General features: G+C 43.3%; 1 long non-coding RNA gene across 2 annotated transcripts; it reads right to left on the bottom strand.

The window, feature by feature from the left end:
* Positions 1-4,266: 4,266 nt before the first annotated feature.
* On the bottom strand, positions 4,267-11,829 carry LOC115198876 (uncharacterized). 2 transcript variants are annotated; one of them, XR_003879308.1, is made up of 2 exons: positions 11,209-11,829; positions 4,267-5,857 (listed from the first exon to the last, which is right to left on the bottom strand). It is a non-coding gene; the product is annotated as an uncharacterized LOC115198876 (long non-coding RNA). The 2 variants fall into 2 exon arrangements; XR_003879309.1 differs by having other exon boundaries at positions 4,267-5,594; positions 11,209-11,828.
* Between the last annotated feature and the right edge of the window lie 720 nt (positions 11,830-12,549).

Below are 12,549 nucleotides of genomic sequence, written 5' to 3'. Positions count from 1 at the left end.
CCCGATCCTGTAGGTTCCTGCTCTACAACATTCGCAGAGTACGACCCTGCCTTACACAGGAAGCGGCGCAGGTCCTAATCCAGGCACTTGTCATCTCCCGTCTGGATTACTGCAACTCGCTGCTGGCGGGGCTCCCTGCCTGTGCCATTAAAGCCCTACAACTCATCCAGAACACCGCAGCCCGTCTGGTGTTCAACCTTCCCAAGTTTTCTCACGTCACGCCGCTCCTCCGCACACACCACTGGCTTCCAGTTGAAGCTGGCATCTGCTACAAGACCATGGTGCTTGCCTATGGAGCTGTGAGGGGAACGGCACCTCCGTACCTTCAGGCTCTGATCAGTCCCTACACCCAAAAAAGGGCACTGCGTTCATCCACCTCTGGCCTGCTCGCCTCCCTACCTCTGCGGAAGCACAGTTCCCGCTCAGCCCAGTCAAAACTGTTCGCTGCTCTGGCACCCCAATGGTGGAACAAGCTCCCTCACGACGCCAGGACAGCGGAGTCAATCACCACCTTCCGGAGACACCTGAAACCCCACCTCTTTAAGGAATACCTGGGATAGCATAAAGTAATCCTTCTAACCCCCCCCAAAAAAAGATATAGATATACTATTGTAAAGTGGTTGTTCCACTGGATATCTTAAGGTGAATGCACCAATTTGTAAGTCGCTCTGGATAAGAGCGTCTGCTAAATGACGTAAATGTAATGTAATAATATGCCATAATATAGACTTAGCCCTATTTGGTAAAAGACTATCTTCTGTATATCCCCTACCTTGTCAGAACACAACTGATTGGCTTTAAGGCAAGAAATTCCACAAATTAACTTTTAACAAGGCACACCTGTTAAGTGAAATACATTCCAGGTGATTTTCTCATGAAGCTGGTTGAGAGAATGCCAAGAGTGTGCAAAGCTGTCATTTACATTTACATTTACGTCATTTTAGCAGACGCTCTTATCCAGAGCGACTTACAGTAGTGAATGCATACATTTCATTTTCATTTCATACATTTTTTTTTTTCTTCGTACTTGGCCCCCCGTGGGAATCGAACCCACAACCCTGGTGTTGCAAACCCCATGCTCTACCAACTGAGCTACGGGGAAGGGTCATCAATGTAAAGGGTGGCTACTTTGAAGAATCTAGAATATAAAATATATTTTGATTTGTTTAACACTTTTTTTGGTTACTACATGATTCCATATGTTATTTCATAGTTTTGATGTCTTCACTATTATTCTACAATGTAGAAAATAGTACAAATAAAGAAAAACACTGGAATGAGTAGGTGTGTCCAAACTTTTGACTGGTACTATATACGCACAAAGTATATTCTTTATCCCACATTATATATTTGGCACAAAACATCAAACAACTTTGGAAAGCTAAAACAAATATAATTTCATAGACTCGATGCACTACAAAATGGTCAGACTCAGTGGAACTTTTGGGGGAAAACCTTGCTTGGGTAGAAGCAGAGGGAAGTCTTAAAATGGTAAGTGTTCCAGGTCCATTTTCATCAATCTAGGCCAGTCACTCATCAATCTAGGCCAGTCACGCCTGGAAATGGGTGGGACGAATGTAATGATCCTGGATCTGACGACCTGTGTGAGTGAGTGAGTGAGTGAGTGAGTGAGTGAGTGAGTGAGTGAGTGAGTGAGTGAGTGAGTGAGAGACCCACTGTCACCATCATTTAGACCAGAACAAGAGTTTTAAACATCTTCCTAGGAATCCTAATCCTCAATGTACCAGTTTCTATCCCCATGTAACCCTGTTTCCATCTCATACTGGGAACCAAAGTCCCCCCCAGTCATCACATTTCATATAGTCACTGGGAGACGACACAGCTCCGTGGAGATAGAAAGAGAGAGTGAGAGCGAGCGAGAGAGAGAAGCAGAGAGAGAGAGAGACAGAGACAGAGAGAGAGAGGCCTCCTCCAGTCAGACAAAGACAGATGACAGGCTGGGGGTAAATCTCCCAGCAGCAGCAGCAGTAGCACTCAGAGACGGGTGTTCACAGAGACAGAACAGGGAATAAATCCAAATGTAAATACAAGTCTGTTGACAACAGGGGCCCCAAAATGGGCTTCCATCGATCTGTTGCTTTATTTGTTTGCGCTCTGTCTCTTTCCTGTTCCCTCTCTCTCCCACTGTGTGAGTGTGTGTGTGTGTGTGTGTGTGTGTGTGTGTGTGTGTGTGTGTGTGTGTGTGTGTGTGTGTGTGTGTGTGTGTGTGTGTGTGTGTGTCTCTCTCTCTCTCTGGATGTTAGATCCTCACACAAGAGAGGGATAGTGCTATCTTCCTTACAGTAGTGGTGTGACTTGTTGATTGGTGAGAGAATGTCAGGGTGGTGAGGGATAGCTGAGAATTTGAGCAGGGACTCAGGGAGCAGCAGACGCTGTTTCACCACTAGACTAGAGTGAAGTGATGACCTCATTTCCTGTGACTTCAGATAAGAACTGGACCAGAGATAATCTATATAATGTCGAAATGGTCTTGTCTCTGCCCTAACAATGGGAGTAGTTGTCAGAAAGGTGAAAAGGCAGGTGGGAGCAGGTGAGATCAGGTGGGAACATTCTCGCACTAGACTAGCACACTGTTTGGCAGATACTCATGTGAACAACAGACAACTCCGATATCAAATATTTGAGTGTACAAAACATCAGGAACACCAGCTCTTTCAATGACATAGACTGACCAGGTGAATCCAAGTGAAAGCTATGATCCCTTACTGATGTCACTTCAAATCAATGTAGACAAAGGGGAGGAGACAGGTTTAAGAAGGATTTTTAAGCCTTGAGACAATTGAGACATGGATTGTGTATGTGTGCCATTCAGAGGGTGAATGGGCAAGACAAAATATTTAAGTGCCTTTGAACGGGGTATGGTAGTAGGTGCCAGGTGCACCGGTTTGAGTGTGTCAAGAACTGCAACGCTGCTGGGTTTTTCACGCTCAAGTTTCCTGTGTGTATCAAGAATGGTCCACCACCCAACTCGACACAGCTGTGGGAAGCATTGGAGTCAACATGGGCCAGAACCCCTGTGGAACGCTTTCGACACCGTGTAGAGTCCATGCCCCGACGAATTGTGGGGCAAAAGGGGGTGCAATTGAGGGCAAAAGGGGGTGAAACTCAATATTAGTGTATTGAGCACTCAATGTATATCAATACATTCGGAACAACCTTAACATTATGAAACTTTTATTGGATTAAATAAGCCTCACTTAGCAAATCAGCAATACAACATTTTATTGACCAAATCCAAATCCAATCTCTCTCATAGACCACCATACAAAAAATCCCCACTTGGTCTGCTTATCGCTGTATTCTCACGTAGACAGATTTTGATGGGAACGGAGCCTCTTGCTTCCCCTTTTCCTCTCTGACTGGACACAATCCCTTAACATTTGATTTCTTCTCAGGGTTTTTTCTGTATTTTAACTAGGTGAGTTAGAGAGATCATTAACTAGTGTTTAAAGCTGGAATGCTTTTACCATGATGCACAACGCTTCCCAGCTCTGCTTTGACAACAAAACAAAAACAATAACAACGGCCGTGGGGCGGACCGTGGCACCGTTTCCCCTACTGTGGATTTCATCTATAAGGGAACAATAGTACTTCCACTTCATCTAGTGGTTATTGAGATCCAAGGGTCATGTGATCGTGGGGGGGGGTCATCAAGAAGCCATCTGAATTTTCCTTTTCTTTTTTTTAATCAAATACCTAAGTTTGACTGTCGATATTTGTCTTTCACAGGATATTAGAAGCTCTGACGTAGCTAGTCACTGCCCTGCTTTACCTAAAGCACTCTGTCTTTCTCCATATATAGCCAACCCCATTAGGTCTAATGTACAGTAAATGATGAACTCTTTCTTCCACTCTGTGGCAACACATACACTAGAGAATGGCTAACGCTGCAGCAGCGTTCATGTGACAGTCGCTGTGCCTGTGGCCTACTTAGCTAGCCGTAGCATTCTGCACTTCCCCTCTAACTCTCACTCTGGGTTGAATGAGGCTCCATGCTTTCTCTCGCTCTCTCTTTTAACGACTGCTCCACTTCCTCATGGCAGGCCAGGGTCCGGGATGGGTTCCGGAATGAGAACGTCTTGTTCTCCCTGGCTGGACAGAATCAAAGCAAATGGCGGCTGCCAAGTACAGCTCATGTGACTGCTGTGTGAAAATGCATCCCGCTCCCTACCCAACCCACCCCTCTCCCGGTCAGCTTGACAACCAACCCTCTCACTCATTCGCTCGCTCTTTCTTTCACCTCTCTTTATTCATCTCTCGGTCTCTTTCTCCCTCTCTCTCTCATCCAAATTCCAGTATGCTTAATTGGTGGGCCCACCCATTTAGACAGCGTTGCCAGAGTTGTTTTATAATTTTTACATAACATTTACCCACTGACAAAGACCCGAATGCAACTGCAGTTATTGTCAGAATGATAAATAACTGATATGGAAATTAAAAAAGGTTGAAAACCTTTGTTACATTTACATTTACATTTAAGTCATTTAGCAGACGCTCTTATCCAGAGCGACTTACGTTACATAAGGGAGATCTTTTCAGGCAATTTGTAGACATATCATTTTTCATTAAATAAAGGTGCGGGCAGGAGTTTTCTCCTCGTTTGCCAGTACCCTACTGAGGTTACATTTCACACCCTCCCCAGGACACCCCTGTGCCAACTCTGCCAGCCCAGACACACTGACACTGCATACCCATCCACCAGACTGCTCGGTTCTGGAATCAACCTGCTCTAGACTAGAGCCAGCTGCTCACCTCAGGGCTAAAACCCTTCCATTCTAGAACAGTCTAGATTAGTGTTCAAGAGAGACTTAGAACTCTGTTTGAGCTGTTGTAGCTCTGGCAACAGTAGAGTTTGCTGAGAGCAGGAACAGGGAGGGCTCTGGATACACAAATGCCATGCCACGTTACGGTTAACATCTTGTTATCAAACATAGACACACACTCAAACAGACGCACACTCCAACAGACGCACTAAACTTGTCTACGTCTGTTTCTTGTGAGCAGAGGCAAATGATGGAGCATTTCAGCAGCGCCGCACGTACAGCTAGTTTCTCTCTCCATCTGTCTCCCTCTCTGTCTCCCTCCGTTTCTCCCTCCGTTTCTCTGCAACAGTGTAGCCTAATGTCTGCAGATCTTGTTCTTCTGCTGCTTCCTGCGTCACTTCCCCTCCTAGTACACTGTGAGATGTAAACACAAGCGCACCCATGCTCGTTTGCATAAGCGCACACACACACACAGTCGCACACACACACACACACACACATACACACACACAAGGGAGTTGTTAATCACAACCACAAGCACCAAGCGGAAATAAAACTTTAACAGCTGGGTTAGAAACCAGCTGTCTCCTACTCAGAGGCACACAGATACATACAGAGACGAATGTATAACTAGCAACACACACCAACACTGAGTACAACACACCTGCCGGAGGAAATGCAATAATTCAACAACATCCCACACACAGTGAAACCACCAACCTCAGTGATCTCTGTACTCACATCAGTCTGCAATCCAAGTGTTTTCAAGTAACATTTGCTGAGCTACTGTTGACTCACCAGTAGTGATGGCTTATGGAGTTAGGGAGGAAGAGAGGGAGGAAGAGAGGGAGGGGAAAGAGGACAGGAATTAAATTGCAGTCTGCTGCAAATTACCCAGACACAGGCGTTGTCTGTGTGCTTCAACTTTAAATACAGCCGTGGCTAAAAGACAAACACAACAACATATCATTCAATTAAATGGTATGTTTGTTGTAATGGACAAGAACAGACCTATTTGGCCTGTAACAGGGAGACTGTCAACACTGGACTTCATACATGGCCTGTGACGCAGACTGCGATGTCGGTTTCAGCATGGACGTACACCAGACACACACACACACACACACACACACACACACACACACACACACACACACACACACACAAATACACTTCAGTACTTGAGTGACACTCTAGCCATTTTAAACATGTCACTAATCTTGCTGCTTCCTCTGTAGTGAAGTGCAGCGCATAGTTTAGCTAAGTCATGCACCCGCCAGAGGAAACAACTGCTTATATCCCTGAACCTCTCCTTTGAAATGGGTGTTAGAATATCCCCACTAATAACAACTATAATAACATGAGTTATGCTGACACACTCAATCTCACTCAACGCTTTGGAATGTCAACCCTGCTCAACTCAAACATGCTTCATTCACATTTCTTCTGCTTGTTGTTGACAACTGTTTATTTGGGGTATTTTATTAGGATCCCCATTAGCTGTTGCGATAGTAGCAAATACTCTTCCTGGGGTCCATATAAAGCATGAAACCTGACATATACAGAATATTAATAGACAAGAACAGCTCAAGAACAGAACTACATACATTTTAAACATCCCACATAGCCTACATATCAGTACATCAGTGGAGGCTGCTGATGGGAGGACGGCTCATAATAATGGCTGGAACGATACAGTACAGTACAGTACAGTACAGACACATAAAATATCTAGGTCAAATAGGGGAGAGGCGTGTGGTGAGGTGTTGCTTTATCTGTTTTTTTAAACCAGGTTTGTTGTTCACTTGAGCAATCTGAGATGGAAGGGAGTTTCATGCAATCGTGGCTCTTTATAATACTGTACGTTTTCTTGAATTTGTTCTGGATTTGGGAACTGTGAAATGACCCCTGGTGGCATGTCTGGTACGGTAAGTGTGTGTGTCAGTTCTGTGTGTATGTCGACTATGCAAACAATTTGGAATTTTGAACACATTAATGTTTCTTTTAAAAACAGGAAGTGATGCATTCAGTTTCTACTTTTAGCCAAGAGAGACTGGCATGCATAGTATTGCTATTAGCCCTCTGATTACAGTGAAGAGCAAGACGTGCTGCTCTGTTCTGGGTCAGCTGCAGTTTTTCTAGGTCCTTCTTTGCCGCAACTGACCATATGACTGTGCAATAATCAAGATAAGATAAAACTAGAGCCTGCAGGACTTGCATTGTGGGGTGTGGTGTCAAAAAGCATAGAATCTCTTTATCAATTACAGACCTCTCCCCATCTTCACAACAATTGAACCAATACATTTTGACCATGACAGTTTACTATCCAAGGTGACACCAAGTAATTTAGTCTCTTCAATTTGCTCAATAGCTAGATTATGAATTATCAGATTGAGCTGAGGTCTAGAATTTTGGCCAATTTGGCACTTTGTTGACAAGAACATGAGGAACAAAACCAAAATCCCTCAGAATTAATTAAATGCTGGTCCAACACAAGATTAAAGGAAACATATTAAAAGAGGACAATACATCAACATTTCTCTAGAATAACACACCTGTAATACCACAGAAATGGAAACCTACACCAAAACACACACACAAAGAGACATGCACACAGACACACACACACCCCAAGGTGTTACATGAAAAAGAGCTCGATTCCTGTGAAATTTACCACGTCCTTCAATGCTTCCTCTTTTTATGTAAAGTGATTCAGGCTGGCAGTGACTCAATCAATAAATAAAGTCATAAATGGACAATGGACCGCAGTAGGTACAGCCTTAAGCCTGCATAGAGTTGTGAGCAAAAAAAGGTAACCTATAGTGGAGAAAGGCATGTAGCTATGTGTACATTACTATCTTACTAGTTTTGCTGACAGGACAGGACATGAGAGCATTTTTATAGCTGTGTTCATAGCCACGGGAAGTAGTTTGAGGGTGCTGCGCTATTTTATTTTATTTTTTAAATTCTTCTTCTTTTTTTCATTCTGATATTTTAGGAGGGCGCTGCAGCACCCTCAGCACCCCTACTTCCTGCAGCTATGGCTGTGTTTACTGAGAGTGCTGGGTTAGAGAGCCCCATCTCTAAAAAGCATATTTCCTTATACTGTACAGAGGGATGTCAGCCTGCTCTGCTGTGACAGGAGGAGAGTTCATGCCACCTGTGTTTTGGCTCTTAGGCTAGTTTTTGTGGATAAAGGGAATTCAATGTAGAGGTAAACACCTGGTTGTTGGTTACCTTGTCAGATTTAAAGGGATGAGATGGATAGAGATTTAGACTACACTGATGTGCTCTTTTCTTATACACACTCAAAAACAATGATAAAATGTAGTTGTCCTGGGCAATGTTACAATCTATCAATTGGCCATTGGTCTGTCCAGGTCTTGTCACATACGTGCAAAGGAGATGGAGATGCGCATTCCCGCGCTCTGTGCTCGTTCCAAAGGCGGTCAGTTGCAAGTATTTTTTTGTGTATTCAAGAGAACTGGGAACTCGGAAAACAACAATGTCAAATCATGGTGTCAGTGATATTCGGTTAAAGACCTGGAGAATAAACCCTCCTCCTCACAGCTGCCCATGTCCCTTAAAGTTGATGATGTGGTTGTTACTGACAAGAAGCACATGTCTGAGTTCTTTAATCACCACATCATTAAGTCAGGATTCCTATTTGACTCAGCCATGCCTCCTTGCCCGTCCAACATTTCCTCATCTCCCACCCCTTCTAATGCGACTATCCCCAATGCTTCTCCCTCTTTTCCCCTGCCCCGCTACAAAGTTTCTCAGTGCAGGCAGTCACTGAATCTGTGGTGCTAAAGGAGCTCCTGAAACTTGAGCCCAAAAAAAACATCTGGGTCAGATGGTTTAGACCCTTTCTTCATTAAAGGTTGCTGCCCCCATCATCGCCAAGCCTATCTCCGACTTTTTAACATGTCTCTCCTTTCTGGGGAGGTTCCCATTGCTTGGAAGGCAGACATGGTTAGTCCTTTATTTAAAGGGAGAGATCAAGCTGATCCCAACTGTTATAGGCCTTTTTCTATTTTGCCCTGTTTATCAAAAGTGTTGGAAAAACTTGTCAATAATCAACTGACTGGCCTTCTTGATGTCTATGGTATTCTCTCTGGTATGCAATCTGTTTTCTGCTCAGGATATGGATGTGTCACTGCAACCTTAAAGGTCCTCAATGATGTCTCCATTGCCCTTGATTCTAAGCAATGTTGTGCTGCTATTTTTATTGACTTGGTCAAAGCTTTTGATACGGTAGACCATTCCATTCTTGTGGGACGGCTAAGGAGTATTGGTGTCTCTGAGGGGTCTTTGGCCTGGTTTGGTAACTACCTCTCTCAAAGAGTGCTGTGTATAAAGTCTGAAAATTTGCTGTCTCAGCCACTGCCTGTCACCAAGGGAGTACCCCAAGGCTCAATCCTAGGCCCACGCTCTTCTCAATTTACATTAACAACATAGCTCAGGCAGTAGGAAGCTCTCTAATCCATTTATATGCAGATGATACAGTTTTATACTCAGCTGGCCCCTCCCTGGAGTTTGTTTTAAGGAGTATGGCTAGACAGTACACTGTCCTTCTCTCAGCACATATCACAGCTGCCGGCTAAAGTTAAAAAAAATAAAATAATAATAATAATAATAATAAAATATATATATATATATATATATATATATATATATTGTAATGACCTGACTAGATCATGAAGGAACAATTGTCCAGACAGAGGATGGAGTTAACGAATGGACGGTTTATTAACACAACTTAACACAGGCTACTGTTTGGCCGTAGCCCACGCCAAATAAATGAAAGGTACCCTACAAACGAACCGTGACCTTCTCTTGTGAAGCCCAGACGTAAGAGAGAGAACAATGGCTAAACCCGGTCTTAACTTCCAATGCTCCATCCCCTGCCCAACCCCCCTTCACGCCACTCCGCCAACCACCAGGCTGCCCGGTATCCGAACATTCCAGGCATTCCCGTGATTGGCAGATAGCAAGTTGATTGGCATGACCCCGCGAACACTGGTAAGTACGACACAACCCACTAATACCCTAACACATAACCCACAACTGTCTGTGCGGGTCGCTACAATATATATCCCAGCCCCCATCCTGTAGGAGTGCCTTTTGCCTTTTGGTAGGCAATCATTGCAAATATGAATTTGTTCTTAACTGACTTGCCTAGTTAAATAAAGGTTCAATAAAATAAAATAAAAAAATATTCAGGTTGGTAAATCCAAGGTCTATGAATATGCCCGAGATTCCGACTTGGAATTCCAAGTTGGATGAACTTTCAAAACGATTTTTCCCTTTCAGAGAGTTTTTTTTCGAGTTCCCAGTTATCATGAACACACTGAAGTCTGAGATTTTCGAATTCCTACCTGTTTTGAACGCTCATTTGTCCCTGACATTACTCCGACATATTGTACAAGGCAGTGACGTCGCATGTTATTGCCACATTTCCTTAACATCCCGTCCCCGTCCGACAGAGGGATTGTAGAACATGCTGATAATGGATTTGGCCCCACCTGTAGGCTAACAGGGGGGTATAGGATGTATCAAATGCGGACGGTCCTACAGCTACGCAGTTTCCGATTTGACAGTAGAAAGTTCTCCATGCATCGGACATATAAAGGCTACCCGGTTAATTCTAGAACTTTACAATTATTTAACAGAAATACACTTTAACCAGGTTATGAATGATTTTTCTACCCAATATTTTACATCACAATCGGCAATAATTCAAAAAGATGAGTAGTTATGTTCTGTTAATGTTGCGTAATGATGACAATTGGAGAGATCTGAACATCACAAGTTATGAAAGTGCGTCCTCATAAAAATGCCGCCCTCTCGACTGTCAATGCAAGCTCCAAATAACCTGTCTCGACAACGCAAAATCAGACTATAGTGGCGACTTCAATTTTAGTTTAAACAAAACATTTTCTTGCTCGTATTTTCTAGCCTTGGACCAGACAGCGGTCTGTGTGTTGTTGCGGTGCCATCCTTCAAGATATGGGTGAGGTGGACGACCTATAGGCATTCTTTTTTAAACAACATACATTCAATAGGCTATGAAATATGTGTAGAAAGCAAAGACCCAGTTGTCGAGCTTACTTCAACTTCAATCTGCGCAACACAAACTGGAATGCGGACATTGGCAAAGCTGTAGAGCAAAAATCTGGCAGAAAATAAAAAAAAAATCTGTTCAGCCACAAGATATACGAATTTTCGTATCACGCACTTACAGAAAACACAGAACACAATGCGATTCCTCCGCTGTATCAACACGAGAAAGCCAAAATAACGCACGGAAAGCACCTGCGGTAACGCGCAGAAATGACAGCTGAGAAGAGCATAGAGAAACAGTGCCTCTACCCAGCTGCGTATCAACCATCTGGGACATTATATAAATAAGTTTACTCACGTGAGATGAGCACCGATTCCACTCCCAGGTAGATGGATGGAATAAACACGCACTTTCAAGGGATCTTCCCCTTCAAAAAGTGCTTAATATCTGCAGGTACAATCGCTAATCGACAGACATGTCCCGTCCGATGGGGACGTATTCTGGACCGCCACTGTCCCCGACTTGGTCCCCAGTTGCTCCGAGGCAATTGCGCGGGTGTTATTGCAGATGAGTGCGTAGATTTTTTTTTTTATCAGCTCAGGGTACACTCCGTCTCTGTTTTCCTGCTATTTCATTATATCATGACCATCATGTGACATGGCCAAGCCTTTCAATGGAAACTTAAAGGGACCTCCCACGTGATCCAGTCCATGCGCAGTCACTATGGGCAGGGGGAAGTCCACTGCGCTCTGAAAACAGCAATGAGCCATTAATCGCATAATAAAGACTACAGCGTCCAAGTTCTGGCCCATATAATATAAGCTAGCCTACATAATAGTATAAGTCTCCAAAAGATTCACATAGTGAGTTATTTCCCGCATATATGAGCTCATGTGTAGGCTATAACATCAACTTGACCATGACTCAGGAATGAGAGGAGCAGGTGCATTTATTGCTATTATAGGACCAATGCAGTGTCTAGTGACCTCGTGGTCCATAGGCCTATAGGTTAATATATGTTTTATGATAAACATGTAGCCTATAATTTTACCAAATTTCGAATACTTAACTGAGTAAGTGAAAAATGAAATAGAATAGTTTACAAAAGGAGTCATAATTTTATATAGCCTATACTTCTCAATGTCACTCAATAATCCCTTGTCCGCTGTGCATTGGACAAAAAAGTCAGGAATAAAAAGTGCCCCTCCACTTCATTTATGGTAAATTAACAGGTTCCTGTGCCAAGTGCTGCTCGTGCACTTAGAAGAAATGACATTGTCTTGCATTTCTTACATCAAGAAGCTTCCTGGTAATCCACTTGGAGATGATTCACCGGTGTCTTTGACACGGAGATGGTCCTTTCGAAATATGGGATGATCAAAGCCTGGTTGACGCTCAGAAAGTCATGGCTATTATTGTTTTCAGTAATTGATATACAATTATATGAGGCTTTATTTATAATAAGATTATTGTTGTTGCAATAATATAATAGCCTAATAGTAAACCAAATAAAAATCGAATCAAAGTTTATTGGTCTGCATACACAGTTATGCAGATGTTATAACGTGTGCAGCAAAATGCTTGTCTTACTAGCTCCTAACAGTGCAGAAAAATGTCAAACAACCACACAAATAATCAAAAACTAGAAACAAGAAATCAAGATCGAATCAGTACAGTCATTGCCCCATAGGTTAGAGA

Source organism: Salmo trutta, chromosome 8 (assembly GCF_901001165.1).
Source record: "Salmo trutta chromosome 8, fSalTru1.1, whole genome shotgun sequence".
NCBI classification, from domain to species: Eukaryota; Metazoa; Chordata; class Actinopteri; order Salmoniformes; family Salmonidae; genus Salmo; species Salmo trutta.
This window is presented reverse-complemented; position numbering and strand designations above follow the sequence as displayed.